A 20,393-nucleotide genomic window follows, 5' to 3' on the forward strand; every position below is an offset into this window, starting at 1 on the left:
TTATTTAAAAATAAAAAGACATAGTCACAGAAGGCTTGTGTAGCACATGCAAAGGGTCCCAGTCCTAGAGACAGGCAGTGCTGTGTTGGCTTCCCAGCTCTGCCACTTGTTAGGTGTGTGACTCTGGACGAGCCACTTGATGTCTTTGAGCCTCATACTCTTAATCTGTAAAATGGGAACCCTGCTGTGATGAAGAGGTAATGAAATAATTCACATAAAGTATCCAGCATGGTGCCCTGATGAAGTCAGGACTCCTGGCTGTTTCCTCTCAGAGCCCCATTCCTCCTTTGACAGTGCTTATATAACACAATTGCAATCATATAGTTACTTCTTTCATGTTTGTCTTCCCCACCACACTGAGCTCTCTGATGGCAGTGATCATGTCTGTCTTATTCCACACTATGTCCCTGGAGTCTAGCAGAGAGAGTCTAGCTCAGAGGGATTTCATTAATTATTAGAAGAATGAATGAATGGACAGAAATAATAAAATTTCAGACCCCAGTAAAGTGAACTCTAAGAGGCTGCCCAAATTCTTTCTAATACCTTGAAATTCCTTATTTGAAAAAAGTGGGCCATCAGCTCAGGTTTAGTAATCTCTTTGTTAAAATGATATTTTAAACTGACCATTATTTTTTTAACCTGAAAATTATTGCACACGATTTACCTAGGCAACTATAAGACACAGTAAAGATTATCTTTTTTTTCCTTCTCACAGATTTTAAACTTCAGAAAGTAGTTTTAAACATTGGTGTTGCTTTCCATTTTTTAAGTGATTAGTTAATCCAAAAGATCTGGATAACTTAACTGTCAATCTAGTTGACTGTCACAAGCCCACGAGAAATATGGGACCAACTATGCTTATAACATTCAATTATGAGGAATAAGAATGAATTCAATTACTTACTGGATTCATTATTACTTACTGAATAAAAGGCTTTTAAAAAGTTTACAATAATAAGGGAAGCACCACTCACTTTATACAATCCTTTAACTGATGAGTATTAATATTGAGGAACACACTTTTATATACATACCACTTTAAAACAAGACAAACCTTTCTATAAAATGTGCATTTGTTCACAGACCTTAATATACAATTATTATTAGTTGACTTTTAAAATGAATACTTTATATATTAATCCCCAAAGCACTGACTTTTCATTAGTGTCCCAGCAGGTAAGTCACCAGGAATGCTTCCAGGAATTCACCCACTCCACAATGCCTGGTACAGGGGTAGCACATGAATGGTGTCTACCCTTGGACAGCCTGTGGGCCTGTGGAAGGGGTGGCACGGCCTAGGCAAGTGCTTACCTTGCTTCTGGTCAGGCTGCAGTGTTCCCTGGGTCTGAAACCGTTTGTTTCTTCTTCTGCTGCTGCTACTATTGGAGCTTATATACCCTACTCCTACCAAGTTTTCTGATGGAAACTTAAACTAGAAACTGACTTGTTCCAAGTTGCAACACTAAAAAGAACTCTCACAACCATCTGGGGAATTTCAAGAAGTTCCTTTTTTTTTTTCTTTGTGTGTATCAATAAGGCAGAGGGAACACAGGCATCAAAATCCCAGGTAATGAACTAAGAGGAAATGACTTTTGGGTGGGGAAAAAGGAAGTAGATGGGATGCTCACTTCTTTGGGTTGACATCATGGCCAAAGTGCTTAGAGACAGTAACAGGCAGCCTCCCTGGGCTCCACAGACTACAGAAGAAGGAAGGCCAAGGAGAGGTCACACAGGAGGATGAGTTCAGGTCAGGGTCCAGCAGTTGTATGCTAGAGGGTCCAAAAGCAAAATCTGTGGTTCTCCGGAGGTTAAAGAGGATGAGATGAAGTGCAAAAGATTTAGTATGTCCAGAGCATCCTCCCCCAACATTACTCCTTTAACATCTGGATTTCAGAAACACACTCTTACCACCCCTTGTGCTTCATGCGCCACACACACACACACACACACACACACACACACACATTCATACAGACACGGCCCTGGGAAGATGATAAATGTGTGTATTACTAATAACATTCAAATCTGTAGGAATACTGCCTATGCTCATAGGTACTCACTCATAGATGGATGGGAGCAGAAAGTGAAATATCCACAGGCATATATACAACTGATGCCACACTCAAGGAACACCACTTTGGGTGCCCAGACTCATTTTCACACAAATCTATGTCCCTAGGAGCTCTACACAGATGCACAGAGTTAGCAGAACTATCTAGAAATTTCCAGCGGAATTTAACATTGCTAATAGGGGTGCAAAGGTGTACACCCGCGTTAGACACCCCGACACCCATCTGCACACGAACAGGAACATAAACACGAACACCTACACCAAGTACCACAGGCAGAGAGATGCGGGCCGTACTCAAATACGTACGCTGCCGACAGAGGGCGCTGCAGCGAGGCGGTCCCCGCGCGGTCACCCGGGTCCGGGAGCGCACCCTCCGGTGACTCTTCTATCCCGGCCTCTGGTCCCAGCGGCGGGGGAAGTTCCTGGGACCGGCCGGGTTTAAGGTGGGTGCAGATTTCCGCACTAACTTTCCTCGCAGTCTCAGTCGGGGAAAACGGGGAACCCGGGCGAGAGCGGCGGAGCTTCCCAGCTGCACACTTCCTCCCTCCCGCCATTTGTCCGGGCCGTGGGAGGGCGGGGGCCCGCTTAGCTGGCAGTCCCACTGGTTATCCGGCCTTGAGCTCTGGCTTGGGCGGAGAGACGTTACCTCCAGCTCAGAGGGCCTTCTCCTGTCTCCTCTGCCCTCTAGGCTTGAAGGGGGAACGGAAGTTCTTCTCAAGTTAAACAACAAAGCAAATGTCATATATCTAAGATATATGGTTATGTGAACAAAGTAGGTTGCATTGCATGTTGGTGGTATGATCCTGTGTGTGTGTGTGTGTGTGTGTGTGTGAGAGAGAGAGAAAAAGAGAGAGCGAGCGCATGCGCTTTTTACAGTGGGTGTCCCTGAGGAGTACAGCTAGGAGGTGATGGGACCTTTTCACAGTTTGACTTTTTGTTGTTGCTGTTGTTGTTATATGATACACAGACGTATTAAATATGTATTAAAATATGTACCAAGTTGGGGGGGGGGTTCTTCCTGTAAAAATGCTTTCATTTCCCCCTGCAAATCATCAACGGTTACTGAACAGAAAATTTAAAATGAATTTGACATGAAATAGTTACACTAATTCATTTACAATGGCAGCACCACTACAGATGAGCCCTTTTGTGACCCTCCATAAATATATACATACGTAAAATGAGACAAAACATTTAAAAAATGTGTTCATAAAAACATCTTCAAAATTTTAAAAAATTGGTCTGAAACATAAAATCTAAGTAAAAATAGTGTGCTAGTTATGCAAAAAAACCTTCAAGGTTAGCCTTGGCCCCCCTTTTCCGCTGAGATTGCAGCCCCAGGGCGAGTCTTATATGAAAAGTGTGGGACCACCACTGTTCACTAATGCCAAGGGCAAGTAGTAGGTGTTTAAGAACATAGGCTTTAGAATTAGAGACCTGGATTCCAGTACCTGCTCTAAAAATTACCTAACTTCTCTAAGCCTCAGTTCCCACATCTGTAAAGTGTGATTAATAATAGTACCTGGTCTTAGGTTTGTTGTGAAGATTAAATGAGGTACGATGCAATGCACTTAGCACAGCATCTGGCTTAGTGCTTAATAAAGCACTGCTCTTACTCATTTATTCATTTACCCTGCTTGTCCCAGGTAACTCACTGGGGGACATCGAAGATGGCAAGAGGAATGAAAGAAGTCAGGGAATTAATGTGAGGAACCAGGATTAGGGCTCCTAATCGTCCTCATGCCGTGAAACCACATAACTACAGTTGGGCCATTACTTCGGCTCTGAGCATCCAGGTAGTCAGGATGAGAAAGAAGAACCTGTACTTGCGCCACCTCTGCCCCAGAGGACTGACTACCTATTCTGATGAGGCCTCTTCACCCACTGAGGAAAGTAGTTCTCATACTTTATTTACAGATAAGAAAAAAATTCAGGTTTGGGGGACCCACCCTCAGAGATGGTGACTCAGTAGATCTGGAGTGGGGTGCAGGAATTTGCATTTTAACAAGTTTGCAGGTGATTCTGACGTGGGGACTGTGGCCCACACTTTGAGACATGCTACACAACCCTCGTGCTGTAGTGCCTGGAGATACATCCCATGCCTTACTCATCTCTGGACACCCTACAAGGCCAGCCAGCACTCTGGTGATGTCAGCCAAATGCCCATGTCCTGATTTCACAGAAGAGTTTTATCATCCTGTCCCACTTCACCATTCAGACACTGACCCCAGGCAAACTGAACCAAAGCTCATGATCTCCCTGTGGCTTTTCCTGTGGGAAAGGAAGCTCTGCTGACAAACAGCAGGAGTGCTGAGCTGTAAGATAGAGAGGATCCCCCTAGAAAGTGAAAATAACTTGAAGAATTTTTTACCACCAACCTTTTTTTTTTTTCTAGAAGAATGCTCTGAACTTCTAAAGTTTCAAATAAAGGGGAAGCCACATATACTCTTTAAAATTGAAATATTTTTAGAAAATTACGCGAGCAATACATGTATGCGTGCTATTGTAAAAACTTCAAACCATACAAATAAAGATAGAATAAAAAGTTGAGACCCTGATTCACATGGCTCCCAGAGGTCACCAGTGCCAACACTTTGGTGTATATTCCTCCAGAGTCTACTCTTGGCTCTTTTCTATGCCTTTCATTCCTCTTCCTCCCTCCCTCCCTTCCTTCCTTCCTTATCTAAATGGGATCATACTGTACATATTCTTCCACAAATTGCTCTTTCCTTGTGATAGTCTGTTTTGTGTCCGGCGGCCTCCTGTGTCTTCCTACAGGTCATCTAGAATATTCTATCGCTTCAGGTTTTGTTCCCCAGCCAGCTTCTCTCAGGCTCCTAAAATGGCTCTTCAATTCCAGGCATTAATCCACACAGGACAGCATCTGGGATAATAAAAGACTGTCTTTTCTGGTGTGTCTCTCTTAAGAGCAAAGAATTTGTCCCAGAAGCTCCCATGGCCTTCTCCTTGTCTGCTTGGTCCCCTTGAGTCAGTCATTGAGAAGGAGGATGGGCTTACAATGAAAGTGTTAGCCAAGTCAGGTTTGCCCCTGAGCTGTTAGAGGATCAAGATCCCACAGGAGTGGATACTCCAATGAGGTGGAAATGGCAGTGCAGCAAGAGTCAAATGTGTCTCTTAGGTGAGCCCGACTGGTTAGTGCTGCCAATGAAGTGAAGAAATATGGCCATTTTGTAGCTCATGAGGACCAAGTCTTCTTCCCCCAAATGGTCAGCTGCTTTTGAAGGGACACTTGGAGTTTAAAGGCATTGGCAGTCATTCCCACCTGCCATCTCAGAAATGTGTGCTCTTGCAGAAAAAAGACTGGAAGATTTTATAGACAAAAATTTAACCGTATATTGATATATCTGAGTGGTAACGACCGTACGTGATTTTTGTCTTCTTCTTTGTGATTTCCTAAATATGCCAGTATGTCCACAATGAACTTGTATTACTTTTCTAATTGGAAAAATGTCATTTAAAAAAGAGATGAATGAAATATACAAAAAAGGCAGAATGTTTAGTGGTTAGGAATTTGCCTTCTACAGCCAGACAGACCTGGGTTAGAACATGATCCGTATGTCAAATATAATTGAATGTGCTCCTGGATTATAACCTTCTCCTGGGATGAAAGTTGCCAAGTCACTGTGAAGTGCTATGCTTTATGGGTAGTGATGGAGAGGCGTCTGTCCTAGGTATGATGTTTCCTAGAGGCAGAAGACTGCCTGAAGTAATCTCATTCAATTATTTCAAGTGTCCTTCAAATGCGTATTTTTTGTTTTAGTGCTTTGTAAAAGATCCCTAAAGTCAGCTTCATTTTTACAGAGACTAAGATGTCTTCACCAGCCACCTCCCCTTCAGCAATGACTCTGATCACGTTTCTGTGGTGTCATCCTTCTCTGCCTGGCCTGTGCTTTGAAGGCAGCAGGTGTCAGATGTAGTCACTTCTGAAGTTCATCATCCAAGTGGGCATCTTTGACCTGCTCTACTGGACTGACTGCAAAGTAAGTCAAATATTCCACTCTGAAACTGATTTTTCAATTTGCATATGGAAATCTTTTTCTCTTCCTCTCTAAGTGCAATTTTATGTTAATCCCAGTGAAAGGAATGGGTGTGTGGACAACTGGAAGGAAGTGGGTGTGTCCTGGGCTGTAGAATTGCTGAGGTGTTTAAATGCTTATGCTAGAAAGGAGTGGGAACAGTTGGTCTGGTCTTGCAGTTAGCAGAGACAGGTAGAACAAGGCAAAGTGGGACAAAGGTGGAGGGGGCAGGCATCTGGGGCAAAGCCCTACCATCTACTGTCTGATGGTCCCTTTCTACATCAACTCAAACCAAAAGACAATTATTGCATATCAGCTGGCCACCCCTGCATTTGTAGGATGAATTGTTAAACCACCATTTAATAAAGCATATTGCTGTTGCTACTCATCCTGGTGCACATAGAATCCTCTAACCAAGAAGTAACATGACCAAAAATCAGGGTCTGTGATTTGGTGCAACTTCCATTGTGACTGTTCGTTTGGAACTCCCATTTGAGGCTACATTCATTTCTCTATTCATAGGAATTTATATTCTTCTAGGCTATTATTATATCTTGCTCTGGAAGTCTGCTCAGGAAGATAACTATTGACCCTAGGCTCTTGCCCTGTCATTTTCTTGCGAATGTTTGGGTTTAAAAATCCTGTCTATTTATCTATCTTTATTTTTGATGCTGCTTTAAAAAAATAACTCATGCTTCTGGTTTAAAAAAATCAAATAGTACAAAGGTTATTAAATGTGTTTACTTTCTTGAGGTGCCTCCTGGACTCCCCAGTGTGAAAATTGTTTATACCACAGCCAAGTGAGGCTGTGCTAAACTTAACCTTCACATTTGGGGATAATCTCTTAGTCATTGTACTTGAATATGTAACAAACAAATAGACAGAAACTTAATTTTATTTATGTTTTTTTACCATGTGAAACATGTTCTTTTAGGCCTTGGGAGATAGAATTGTAAGACTTGGGCACTGCCACCAACAGGTTATGCTCATGTTGGGTAGACTTGATAAGGCATGAAAGTTATATGATGCCAAGACAAAAATGTGGCAAGGCACTGAATGGGTGATTAGTAACCAAATGAATTGATGCCTAAGGCATTATCATGTTTGTGGTGTAAGCACCAGTGGTGATGAAACACCACTCTGTAGGCTTTGAGAGGCCAGAGAAATTTAGCAAAAAGGAAAAACAGCATCCTCAAGTATAGCAAGAAGCAGCACAGCAAACAGACCCTGGAGTTGAACAGTCTTGGGTTTTGGCCTCAGCTCTGTTCTACTAGCTGGATGATCTTGGGCAAATTCCTTCAGCTCTCTGAGCCTCTGTGTCCTCATCTGAGGAAGATGGCACTGCTCATAGTACCTACCTCAGAGGAGCTATCAGGATCGAATTATGTTTTGTGTACAAGGTGGATCAATAGATGGTAACTCCTATTAAAATTAAATAATATAGGGAATTCCCTGGCGGTCCAGTGGTTAGGATTCCGTGGTTCCACTGCAGGGTGCATGGGTTTGATCCCCGGTCGGGGAACTAAGATCCTGCATGCCACAGGGCGAGGCCAAAAAACAAAACAAAGCAAAGCAAAACAAAACAAAACAAAATTAAATAATGTAAAAAAGGAATGTGGTTGGTTGTCAGACAAGCCTCTGGTCTTACAATGGAGTGATCGTTAGGTCAGATGACACAGCAAAGTTTTAACAATTATTTTCTCTTTATTTGGTTGTTTATTTAATTAATTACTTTTTATTTGGCCACACTTTTACTGGGTACCTACTTTGTGCCAGATGCTATGTCAGTGCAGGAGGAACACTATCCCTGCTAGTGATGTGTCATAGGACCTTAGCGGGCAGCCAAAAAGCCAAGAGGCAAGGACACTGCAGTGTAACACATCTTACTATGGTGATCGGGGCAGGGTGCTTTAGAAGCACCCACATTTTTGGGGTGGTGGTCGGGGAAGGCTTCCCAGGAGACGTGATATCTAAGCTGAGAACTGAAGAATGAGGCGTTTGTAAGAGAAACAATAACAGCTAACTTTTTGAATGCACTCCTGTCTACTAAGTATAGGGCTGGGTGTTTCACTTGTGTTTTCTTATCTAGTACTCAGAACAAAACTATGAGGTAGGTACTATCCTGCCCACTTTACAGATGAGGAATCAGAAGCTCATAGATGTAATAGTTCACTTGCCGTAGAAAACGTAGCTAGTGGGACTTCCCTGGTGGTGCAGTGGTTAAGAATCCGCCTGCCAATGCAGGGGACACAGGTTCGATCCCTGGTCTGGGAAGATCCCACATGCTGCAGAGCAACTAAGCCCGTGTGCCACAACTACTGAGCCTGCGTTCTAGAGCCCGCAAGCCACAACTACTGAAGCCTGCACGCCTAGAGCTCGTGCTCTGCAACAAGAGAAGCCACTGCAATGAGAAGCCTGCGCACCACAACGAAGAGTAGCCCCCGCTCGCCGCAACTAAAGAAAGCCCGCATGCAGCAACGAAGACCCACCGCAGCCAAAAATAAATAAATTTATATTAAAAAAATGTAGCTAGTAAGTGGAGAAACTGGGATCAAAACACATCACGTGTTTGAGTTCATTGGCCTCACCTGTCATGAAAGGCCACCCTATGTTATGTTTATACAGTGAGGACAATTCAGGTTAGCAGGAAAGGCATTATCCTCACCTAAGCTATACATATATGGGAGGCCAAAGGGGTAAATGGTCTTCTGAGAGGTGGATACACGTGCAATAGGAGGTGCAGAGAGCTCTTGAGGAGGACAGGGATATGATTCCAGTGGTTTCTGAGAATGATGCATCCAGATATGAGGGTTGGGTGGGGAGAGACTGGGGCAGAAGGCTCAGGAGAGAGAGTGCACAGCAATCCAGTGTGAATGGATGAAGATGGCCTCATGCTTCCTCCCCCTGCAAGGAGGGGAGCCACGTGACATATCTGCTCTGTGATGGTGGGCTCCACAGGTACCACTGGGCAGACACTGGGGTACACTGGGCTTACTTTTAAGCCTAGAACATGAAGAGGGCTGGTTAAGAGGGAACAAGCAAAGGGTTGGGAGGATCAAGCAAACACACTCAGTGCTTGGGGCCACAGCTCAGGCCAAGTCTAGACAAATTAGCAATAACCCAGCTGCTACTTTCCATTTCTGTCATCCAAGTGGATAATCAAAGTTCCATACAAATTCCTTTTGGTTCCAATCGTGAGCTGAGCCAGGAGCACTGATGGGTCTAGGAATTAACTGCTTGCTTATGTATCACTTTTTGCACTGATCTATGTATTCTAAAATGAGCAAGAGTCACTTGGACCCATCAGTTTCTGAGGCAGAAACTTCCCCTAAGAATGATACGTGGGGCTCCATGGGGAGTCCTTGAATGCTGTCCTCATAATGGCAGCAAACTTTTATTTAGATCACTTGCTTCTTGCCAGACACCAATTAAGAGCTTTGCAGTTAGTCCTCATAACAACCCTTTTACAGAGAAAGTCACTGAGGGTAGAGAGATAGAATGAGTAACTTGCCCAGTGTCTGCCAGCAAGGGGGTGGTGGAGCTGGGATTCATGATCTCAAACACTGCCCTGGACCGCCTCTACCCAGGGATGGTGATACAGTTGGCTCTCATTTTTATTTGAAGGACTGTTTGCCAGAAAAGCCTCCTGAACGCTTTGGGCTTGACAGGGCCATAGTCAAAATCCTAGCATTTGTTTACTTCACAGCGATTTCTTTTTTTTTTTTTTTTTTTTAATTATTTATTTATTTATTTTTTGGCGGCATTGGGTCTTCATTGCTGCTTGCGGGCTTTCTCTAGTTGTGGCGGGCAGGGGCTACTGCTCTTCGTTGCGGTGCGCAGGCTTCTCATTGCGGTGGCTTCTCTTGTTGTGGAGCATGGGCTCTAGGCGCGTGGGCTTCGGTAGTTGTGGCTTTCGGGCTCTAGAGCGCAGGCTCAGTAGTTGTGGCTCGCAGGCTTTGTTGCTCCGCGGCATGTGGGATCTTCCTGGACCAGGGCTCGAACCCGTGTCCCCTGCATTGGCAGGCGGATTCCCAACCACTGCACCACCAGGGAAGCCCCCACAGCTATTTCTTGAATGACAGTTGTGTGCTAAGTCACTGTGCTAAGTTCAGTGGACACAGCTGTGAGCAGACAGACTATCCCCACAGAGGTAAACACGGATGTGCAAAGGATAAAATCATATGAGGGAAATGAACTGTGGGTGAGACAGGATAACAGGGAGACCTCACTGTAATAGGTCAGGGGAGGTTTGTGGTCCATTGTTTAAGACTCCGCGCTTCAGATCTTGGGGGCACGGGTTCAATCCCTTATTAGGGAACTAGGATCCCACACACATGCTGCACAGCGTGGCCAAAAAAAAAAGGTCAGGGGAGGCCTTTCTGATGAGGTGGAGTTTAAGATGGGACCTGAGAGTAAACCAGGATAAGAGGCAGCAAGACGTGCCAGCAAGACATCCCCATCATGGGAAAGGGCTTGCTGTGTGTGAGGAACTGAAAGGAGGTCAATGTGAGCAGAGCATGGAGGACAGAGAGGAGGGACGCCCAGCAAGGCTGAGACAGGCCTGGGCTAGATGCTATATCACAAAGACCTTGTGTACTGGCACCTTGAGCACCAAAAGGTAGAAAAGCCACTGAGCTGAAGCAGCCCCAACATCCAAACCAAGATCAGGTACAAATGAGGTCCCCGAGAGCTGCAAAGCATTATTGACTGGACCAGAGGTTTCCAAAGCGTCTCAGTTTATGGAGCCCTTAGTACCCCAGTGATTTTTTTCATGGTGCCCTTAGGCCAAAAGAAATACATAATGGTTCCATTTATTAAGTAGTTAGGTCCAAACAATGTAATGTCTTTATGTCCTCACAACTTTTTAGCAGTCGTTTGAAAAACTGATACTCATAAATTGAAAGAAAATAATCCTATTTTTATTGCACTGTTAAATCACCTGGTTACTAATGGGATGCACATGCCTGTTGGGCACTGGGCAACAACTCAAACTTTGGAATCAGATTGGACGTTGCCACCTTCATTTCCTGTTCCACAGATTTCCTTATGGGACTTTTTGTTTGTTTGTTTTATCACAGTTACTGCACAAAACATGATTTTGCAAAGATATGCCATCATTGAAAGGAATGCAGCATGATCTAATGTTGACACTGAACAACCCTAAATTGGTGCAGTGTTCAACAGATGCTGAGTATTTCACGTTTCCCTTAGGGAATTTCAAGTATCTCCCAGCACTTCTGTGAATTTATATGTTGCCCTGGGGTGACTTGGTATACAGTTGGGGGACCACAGAAATAGACATATTACTTTCAGACTGTGGAATGAAGATATTCCTTTGCCGCTAAATCCTTTCTCAAATCCATATTTGAGCACATAGTAACATTATGTGTGAGGATTCCAGGAAGGAAAATCGCCACCTTTCTGGAAATTGTGTCCTATTTGCGCATAAATCAATAGAGGTGGCCCCAGAGTGCTAAGCCAGCCTGGCTGCTATGGATAGAGGAGAGGAGGGAAAAGGTGAGAAATGAGTACAGATCTTCAGCAATAGCATGAAAGCATGTGCTGTTGAACAGAGGAAATGAGTATGCAATGTGCAATAGAGATTTGGGGGCCCCTGATGAAGCAATGAATGCCAGGATTCTGAAGGGTTGGTTGTTGTCAGAACCTGCAGTTAAGCTGGCTAAGCCTCGGGGCGTTGCCCCTCGTAATCAGGAATATCCTGCCAGAAGACGATTATAGAACAGGCAGAAAAGCAATTCAACACCCAACTCTACCAACACATTCCTTTGGTTGCTCTCATCTGTTTCTTTAGCTGGATGCCATTCTTGGTGACTGAGAGAAGTGTGAGGATTAGTGAGCAGATGAGCAGACCTGTCTTTGGAATGCCCCGGAACCTTGATGCAGTATAAGCACCGTGTTGTTTCAATGAACAGTAGCCAGTAGAACCAGTTGACTTTAAGGCAGTTTAACTTTCTCTTTCTGCATGACATCATATATGCAAATTTTCCAGGCTGGTTGAGACACTGATGAAACCAGTTTGCATGGAGATAACCTTATATCATCCTTGTGATGGCTGGACCCAGGAAATCAGCTGGAGAATCCACAGTATCACTCAGAGGTGAAATATGTCCTCACTGGTCAACACTTAAGGCATGAGAAAATCCACTCTGAATGAAGAGGCGCTCTTAGGTTGGCTTAGGCCATCTCCTTCTATCTGGTAGATGATCAGAGAGAGAGAGAGATACTTCCCTGGGGGAAATCCCTAGCCTTGGAAATTTTGCACTTGTTGGCATATTGAAGGGTCCAAGTTCTCTTTGCAAGGTGTAGTCATCTGAGTTCCCTCCTGGATCCACTGACTTGTCACGGTTTGCCACATGGAGAGTGGTTAATTAACAAAATTTAAAAAGCATGGCTTTATTGGGGGCTGGGAGTGGGGATGGAAAATAGCAATATATCCCTTCGAACATGGATGACCTGAACTGGAGCCACCTTTCCTCACTACATATTACATTTAAAGTCAGCTCGTGCTACCTTCTGAGGTGGAATGTAGGGCATAGTTAAACGTAATGGTCTCTAAGAGCCCACATGCTTAAACACCGACTACCATTTATTGTTTATATGGCATTGGGAAGGGTACTCGATCTTTCTGTGCTGTACTTTCCTCATGTTACAATGGGGATGGTTTTTCTAGTACCTACCACAAAGGGCTGTTGTGAAGATTGAAGGAGATACTGCACAAAGAGGATTCATATGCTCTATGAACAGGACCTGGCTTACAACAGACATTCAGTAATTGTTTTTTTTTCTTTTTTTTTGAGACTCCTGTCATCCAGGGCTAGATAAATAGATTATGAGGTTCTTTGAGTCAAGATGCCTATTTTCTCTTTCTCTTGTATGTCTTTCAATCTTTAGAACAATGTTGAGCACAAAATTGGTGCTGTTGATTAATAACTTATAAAAATATTTCCCAGTGAATACTCAGGCACTTCTGAAAGCTGCAAGAGTTCTCAGGGTACTTGGTCATAAAACTAACAAACACACCAAGATAGTCCTTGATTACAGTTCCAGATACTCATATCTCATTTTCTTCAATATCCACTTGAATATTGTATTTATTTATTTTTTGGCTGCATCGGGTCTTAGTTGCCCCACACGACATCTTTCTTTGTAGTGCGTGGGCTCTTCATTGTGGTATGTGGGCTTCTCTCTAGTTGTGGCACACGGGCTCCAGAGTGCGCAGCCTCAGTAGTTGCAGCGCGCAGTCTTAGTTGCTCCGCGCCATGCGGGATCTTAGTTCCCAGACCAGGGATCGAACCGGCATCCCCTGCATTGCAAGACCAATTCTTAACCATTGGACCACCAGGGAAGTCCTGAATATTGTATTCTGTCTTTGTTGAGATTATCTCATTGTTCTATTGGAAATTTTGGAGCTAAGGCTTGAAGTAAAGACCCCTTATTAGCCTAAACTTGCAGGATGACAAAATCTTGGGCTTTTAGGAGCCAGGTAGAAAATGTAAATAAGCGAAGGGTGCCGTGTATATGCTTCTGGATGGTCCTGGAGACATCAGAATACTAGGACAGTCATGTCCCATCTAAATGCATTCGAATTCAATTTTTCAAAATTTACACTTTATTTTTAATATCAGTTTAAGGTTTACAGCAAAATTGAGGGGAAGGTACAGAGGTTTCTCATAAACCGCCTGCCCCCCACACATGCACAGCCTCCCCCATTATCAACATCCCCATCAGAGTGCTACCTCTGTTAAAACTGATGAACCTACGTTGACATGTCATTATCATTCAGCGCCCATAATTTACATTAGAGTTCACTCTTGGCATTGTACGTTCTGTGGGCTTAGACGAATCTATAATGACATGTATCTATCATTGTGGTATCATATGGAGTATTTTCACTGTCCTAAAAATCCTCTGCACTCTACCTATTCATCCCTCCCCTCCTCAACTCCTGGCAACCACTGATCTTTTTACTGTCTTCATAATTTTGCTTTTACCAGAATGTTATGTAGTTGAAATCATACAGTACGTAGCCTTTTCAGACTGGCTTCTTTCACTTTGTAAATATGCATTTAAAGTTCCTTTGTGTCTTTTCATGATTTGATAGTTCATTGCTTTTTAGTGCTGAATAATATTCCATTGTCTGGATATACCATAGTTTATCTATTAATCTACTGAAAGACATCTTTGGCAACTATGAATAAAGCTGCTATAAACTTTATAAAAACCATGTGCAGGTTTTTGTGTGGACGTAAGTTTTCAACTCCTTTGGGTAGATACCAAGGAGCATGATTGCTGGCTTGTATAGTAAGAGTATGTTTAGTTTTATGAGAAACTGTCAAACTGTCTTCCAAAGTGGCTATACCTCAATTCAGTTTTGAAAACAATATTTTGATCACTACAACAAACATGTCTATGGATGGAATTTGACTGTACTGACTGATTGTAACCTCTGGAAAGGGTGCGTAAAACTTGCCGAGGTATAACACAGCTCAGAATTCTACACTAGGAGTCATAGTGAATATAACTTCTCTTAATATCTCCTCGGTCCCCATGAAAGATACGATGAATGAACAGTTATCTCCTCTTCAAAATGCTCGGGATATAAGTGTTTTCTATGCAATGCAGATACTAAACACATCCAGGAAGCTAGGGATCCTCTCCAAGGAAACATGAAAACAAGTGCATTTATTTATTTATTTATTTATTTATTTATTTATTTATTCAGCCATTCCTTCATCCATCACACTTTTATTGACTTCCTAGTGTATTGTTTGGTTGAGAGTGAATCCCTTTTCTTTTTCTTTTTTAAAAAATATTTATTTATTTATTTATTTATTTATTTATTTGGTTGTGCTGGGTCTTAGTTGTGGCAGGTGGGCTCCTTAGTTGCGGCTAACTGGCTCCTTAGTTGTGGCATGTGAACTCTTAGTTGTGGCATGCATGTGAGATCTAGTTCCCTGACCAGGGATCGAACCCTGGCTGGCCCCCTGCATTGGGATCATGGAGTCTTAACCACTGCACCACCAGGGAAGTCCCTAATCCCTTTTCATAAGGAGTTTACAGTTTAGCGGTGGAAATAAGCCAAGGGCTCACATGGCTATTAAACAGGGCAGGATGAGAGAAGGCTCAAAGTCCAAATGAACTGCTAGGGGAACAGAAGGGGTGGAGAGACCATGCCCACTTGGGAGGTTGAAGGCAAGATTACCTGAAGGAGGAGGAGTCACAGTAGATTTGAAGGAAAGGCTGTATTGTTACAAGAAGAGGGTCAGTCGGGGAGGGCTAGGAAAAGGAGCTAGGAAAATGCAGGGGCCCAGTGTCCAGGAGACACCCATTTGTTCTACCCTGGAGTTTAGTGTCCACAGGAGGAAAAGTGAAACAATGAAGCTGGAAAGATGACAGCAGACAGGTATGCAAATAATTGACAAGAACGGTTGAGCACTATGAGCAAAGCCCAATTTAGGACCAGAAAGAGAAGTAAAATTCTTGCTCTTCACTGAGCGTGGGCTGTTTACCCTAAACTCTCTGTGCCTTTGTTTCCTCACCTGTAAAATGAGGGTAATACTAATGCATTATTATTTACTTCTTGTAATGTTCTTACAAGAACTAATGCTATTTACTGAGTAAAAACCATGTGTCATGCTTTATGTGCATTAATTTATTTTATTGTTACAACAACCTTATGAGGAAGATACATTATAATCCCCACTGATGTCTGAGGAAAATGAGGCATAGAGAGAAAAAGTAACTTGACAGAGGTCACAGAGATAGAAAATGGCAGGGCAGGAATAATGAGATACTGTCTAGTGTATGATTTGGTCAAGATCAAACATGTGAGCTCTTAGCTTAGTGCCTGCCAATAGCAAGTGCTTGATAAATGCTAGCTATTAATGTTAATTTTATTATTATTAATTCTATTATTATTATTATTATTTGGCTGGAGAAGTCATCTCAGGCTTCATGGAGGAGGTGACATTTGCAATCAGCCTTGAGGGTGGGTAGGCTTTGGACAGGTGGGGATGGAGCAGAAGGACATTTTAGACTTACGGGCATAGCAGGAGCTTTGCAGCTTTGGGATAGAGAATCAGGGAGGAGACCTGGAGGCTGGATCATAGGCTCTAAGGGAAACAGGAGAGAAGAGTTCAGCTGGTGGTAGACAGTGTGTCAGCATTTGAGTTTTAAATATAGGCAGTGAGGAGATCAGAGCTTTGTTCAATTTTCTGTTTGTGAACCAAGCTGCCTGCTCTTGAGACCATGCTGTCCTCCGGGGGCAGCTCTGCAAACCTGAGTCCATGCAGCCAGGTACCCAGTTCTAGGGGTGATGCCCAGGCCAGAAGAGGAAACGTCTTGGAGATCAGGAGTCTCCACTCAAAAGTCCAGCTTTCATTCTAGACCCATCCCTTGATCAGGATAGGCTGTCACTGAGTGCTTGTGTGTGCTCAGAGATGAAGGGAGAAAAAGAAACTGAATAGCAGAAGCCCCTCTGCAAGTCATGTGGCTTTCTGCACCATCTCTCTTGCTGATACTTCCGTTTAAGATTCAAAAGGGCACAGCTGGCTTAAACCATCTCCAGGGCCAGACATTCCTGGGTGAAAATGAGGGGCTTCTTGGGAGGAAATGAAAGAAGACGGAGATGTGGTTTTGCCTTAAGATTTTCTAATGTGAAACGCTGGACGGATTCATTTTGAAATAGAAAGATGGGCCTGAAAGTGTGATGTAAGTGCAATCATTTGGAGTCCCTCCTGGAGAACACACAGAGGTGAGTAGGGGTTCTCCAGAATTACCTTGATGGAGTCTTTGGCTGGGAAGTGGGAGTGGAATGTGCACAGAAATAGAAACCAGACCACCTGGGGTCTTCTGGTCCCGTGTTTTCCAAAGGGCAAGTCTATGTGAGGTGATTTTAGACTGTAAGGGAACAACCCATTAAACAGTTACAAATCACAAATGAGAACTTTTTTCCATTTCAAAGTTTTTCTGAAGGCATGGAGGCGGAGGTCTCAGTTTGGGGCTAGATGTGTCTTTAACGCCTCTCCACCACTTGTTGATCTCTTTAACAGAGAGTGGGCCTCAGGTGCAGAGGTTTTAGAAGGCAGAAGTATCAATTCTAGAGGGTCTCATCCTTGGCTCACACTGCTATTTCTTGAAAAGAGCTTTAAAAATTACTTTTGTCTGGTCTCCTCCTCCCTCCGCCGGAATACTGCTTTAGTAGGTCCAGGGGTACGGCCTGGGCATTGGGACTTTTAAAAGCTCTCCAGGCAACAGTTTCTAATTAGAATTTTACATTGTATTTATTAATCTATTTTTGGCAAGTGATGCTGGTTTTCTATTTCAGGTAATGAAGTAAAATTTCTTCTCAGTATCAATTGACTTAAGAAAATTAGTAAGTGCCCATTTTTAAGAAAACCCCACAAAATGGAATAGTGCAGGTGGCATTTGGATATGTTAGAAACAAAATATGCATGGAGTGAACTTTGGGAAATCTTTGGGTCCTTGCTTCGTGCTACAATTTCTGACCTCTTGTCGGTCCAGTCTCCTCAAAAATAAAATGGAAATAATTATTCCAGGTCACCTTTTTCTCAGTGGGTTTACTCTGGGAATCAAATGATTGAGCTTTGTTAAGTTTGATTTGCTAAACAAATGTGAGGAAGGAAGTAACGCTGCAGGGAGGGCTAATTGGCAGATTTACTGAGGGCTGGATTTGGGGCATCTTAGACCAGGCTATTTGGAAGTACTGATTTCCAGGTACCATCTTCTCTCTCTCCCCACCAGGATGACCCACTGGTCTCCAGTAAAGTTATCATAACCTACAGTAATTACCTACAGTAATGATTGATTTGCTCCAGTGGTAAACTAAAGAGCAACTCACAGTCCCACCAAGGCCTCCAAGGGATGCATGTTATAACAACAGCTGGACATCTTGTGTTCCTGGCCCCCTCAGTCAGGATCTTCCAGACGTTGGTGTGTATGGAGGAGGTGCTGGCCTGGCTCTCTGCAGACTGAATTATAGTCCTGGTTCTGCACCTACCAGCTGAGTGTCCTCCTCCATGGGCTGCCGTTTCTTCAGCAGATAAGTGAGGGGCTTGGACCAGTTGAAGACGAAGTCCAAACTCAAATGCCTTCAGCACCAAAGAGGTGACCCAAATGTAAGGCTCTGCCAAGGGAATTGGGAGTGGTTGGGCCTGTGGCCAAGTGGAGAGCACAGTCTCACAATAAAAATATTCAGATCCAATTTCTAAAAAGCATGGTGTGGTCTAAACAATAAATCTGCAAGATGACAGTTGGCGATTCTTGGATGCGGTAGTTTCTAAGATCCCTTTCAGTTCTAAAAATGAGTTTATGATAGTAAAATAAATTCAGAGTTTCTGCTAGAGGTTTTTGATATGATGGCTGTATTTGGTGATACCCAGGGGCTTCCTTGATAATAAGACCCAGCATTTATAATAAGAGCTAAGGTTCACATGCTAAATTCTCTAAAACCATTATCTCATTTAATCCCTGCCACAGCCCTGTGAGGTCAGTACTATTATAACTGCTTCATAAAGAATGAGGAAATTGAGGCTCAGAGAGTTTATCTTTTAAGTAAGATCTCTAAAACAGCACCATCCAATAGAAATATAATGTGGGTCACATATGTCATTTTGAATTTTCAAGTAGTTATGTTTAAAAAAAGTGAAAAGAAACAAGTGAAATTAGTTTTAATAATATATTTTATCAACTTGGAACATTATCACCTCAAAATATAATCAATGTTAAAATTAATTAATAAGGGACTTCCCTGGTGGCACAGTGGTTAAGAATCCACCTGCCAATGCAGGGGACACGGGGTCGAGCCCTGGTCCGGGAAGATCCCACATGCCACAGAGTAACTAAGCCCGTGCGCCACAACTACTGAGCCTGCGCTCTAGAGCTCGTGAGCCACAACTACTGAGCCTGTGTGCCACAACTACTGAAACCCACACACCTAGAGCCCGTCCTCTGCAACAAGAGAAACCACCACAATGAGAAGACCGCGCACTGCAATGAAGAGTAGCCCCCTCTTGCCACAACTAGAGAAAGCCCATGCGCAGCAACGAAGACCCGATGCAGCCAAAAACAAAAATTAATTAATGAGATACCTTACATTCCTTTTTGTACTCAGTCCTTGAAATCTAATGTTTTTTCCTTTTTTAAGACATAGCTCTATTGAACTGTAATTTGCATACCATACAATTCTCCCATTTAAAGTGTACAATTAAATGATTTTTAGTACATTCACATATGTGCAACCATTTCCATAGTCAAGTTTAGAATCTTTTCATCACCTTGAGATGAACCCCATATTCTTTAGCTGTTATGCTCCTAATAACCTGGTTGCTTCCCTATGCAAACACTCATCTACTTTCTGTTTCTATAGGTTTCAATTCTGGACATTTCATACAAATGGAAACATATAATATGTGGTCTTTTGTGACTAGCTTCTTTTCTTCTTTTGTTTACAAGCTTCATCCATATATAGCAAATGTCAGTGCTTCATTCCTTCTTATGCACAAATAATATTCCATTGTATGACTGTATCACATTTGGTTTATCCATTTGTCTGTTGATGGATATTTGGGTTGTTTCCACCTTTTTGCTACTATGAATAATTCTGCTATGACATTTGTATCCAAGTTTCTGTGTGGACATACGTTTTAATATCTCTTGGGGTTGTTACCTAGGGTTGGAATGGCTGGGTCATATGGTAACTCTATGCTTGATCATTTGAGGAACTGACAGACTGTTTTCCAAAGTGGCTATACCATTTTACATCCCCATCAGCTGTGTATGAGGGTTCCAATTTCTCTACAGTCTTACCAACACTTGTTGTTTACCCGACTTTTTTTTTTTTTTTTTTTTTTTAAGAAGACTTTTTATAGCTACTTTATTTATTTATTTATTTATTTATTTTTGGCTGTGTTGGGTCTTCGGTTCGTGCGAGGGCTTTCTCTGGTTACGGCAAGTGGGGGCCACTCTTCATCGCGGTGCGGGGACCGCTCTTCATCGCGGTGCGCGGGCCTCTCACCGTCGCGGCCTCTCTTGTTGCGGAGCACAGGCTCCAGACGCGCACGCTCAGTAGTTGTGGCTCACGGGCCCAGCTGCTCCGTGGCATGTGGGATCTTCCGAGACCAGGGCTCGAACCCGTGTCCCCTGCATTAGCAGGCAGATTCTCAACCACTGCGCCACCAGGGAAGCCCTACCCGACTTTTTGATTCTGGCCATCTTTAGTGGGTGTGATGTGGTATCTCATTGTG

The 20,393-nt window shown here is 43.2% G+C and overlaps 1 long non-coding RNA gene across 6 annotated transcripts in view; it reads left to right on the forward strand.

Moving 5' to 3' along the window:
* Positions 1 to 2,402: 2,402 nt before the first annotated feature.
* Positions 2,403 to 20,393, forward strand: part of LOC103006547 (uncharacterized) — a 57,108-nt gene continuing 39,117 nt past the window's right edge. For 4 of the 6 annotated variants that reach the window (XR_009007290.1, XR_009007292.1, XR_009007294.1 and 1 more), the window contains exons 1-2: positions 2,403 to 2,514; positions 5,894 to 6,072. This is a non-coding gene — a long non-coding RNA (uncharacterized LOC103006547). Of the gene's footprint in view, positions 2,515 to 5,893; positions 6,073 to 16,686; positions 16,883 to 18,177; positions 18,267 to 20,393 lie in introns of those variants that run through there. The other 2 variants (XR_450108.2, XR_009007293.1) reach the window with 2 other exon arrangements.

The sequence above is a fragment of the Balaenoptera acutorostrata genome, chromosome 2 (assembly GCF_949987535.1).
Source record: "Balaenoptera acutorostrata chromosome 2, mBalAcu1.1, whole genome shotgun sequence".
Lineage (NCBI taxonomy): Eukaryota > Metazoa > Chordata > Mammalia > Artiodactyla > Balaenopteridae > Balaenoptera > Balaenoptera acutorostrata.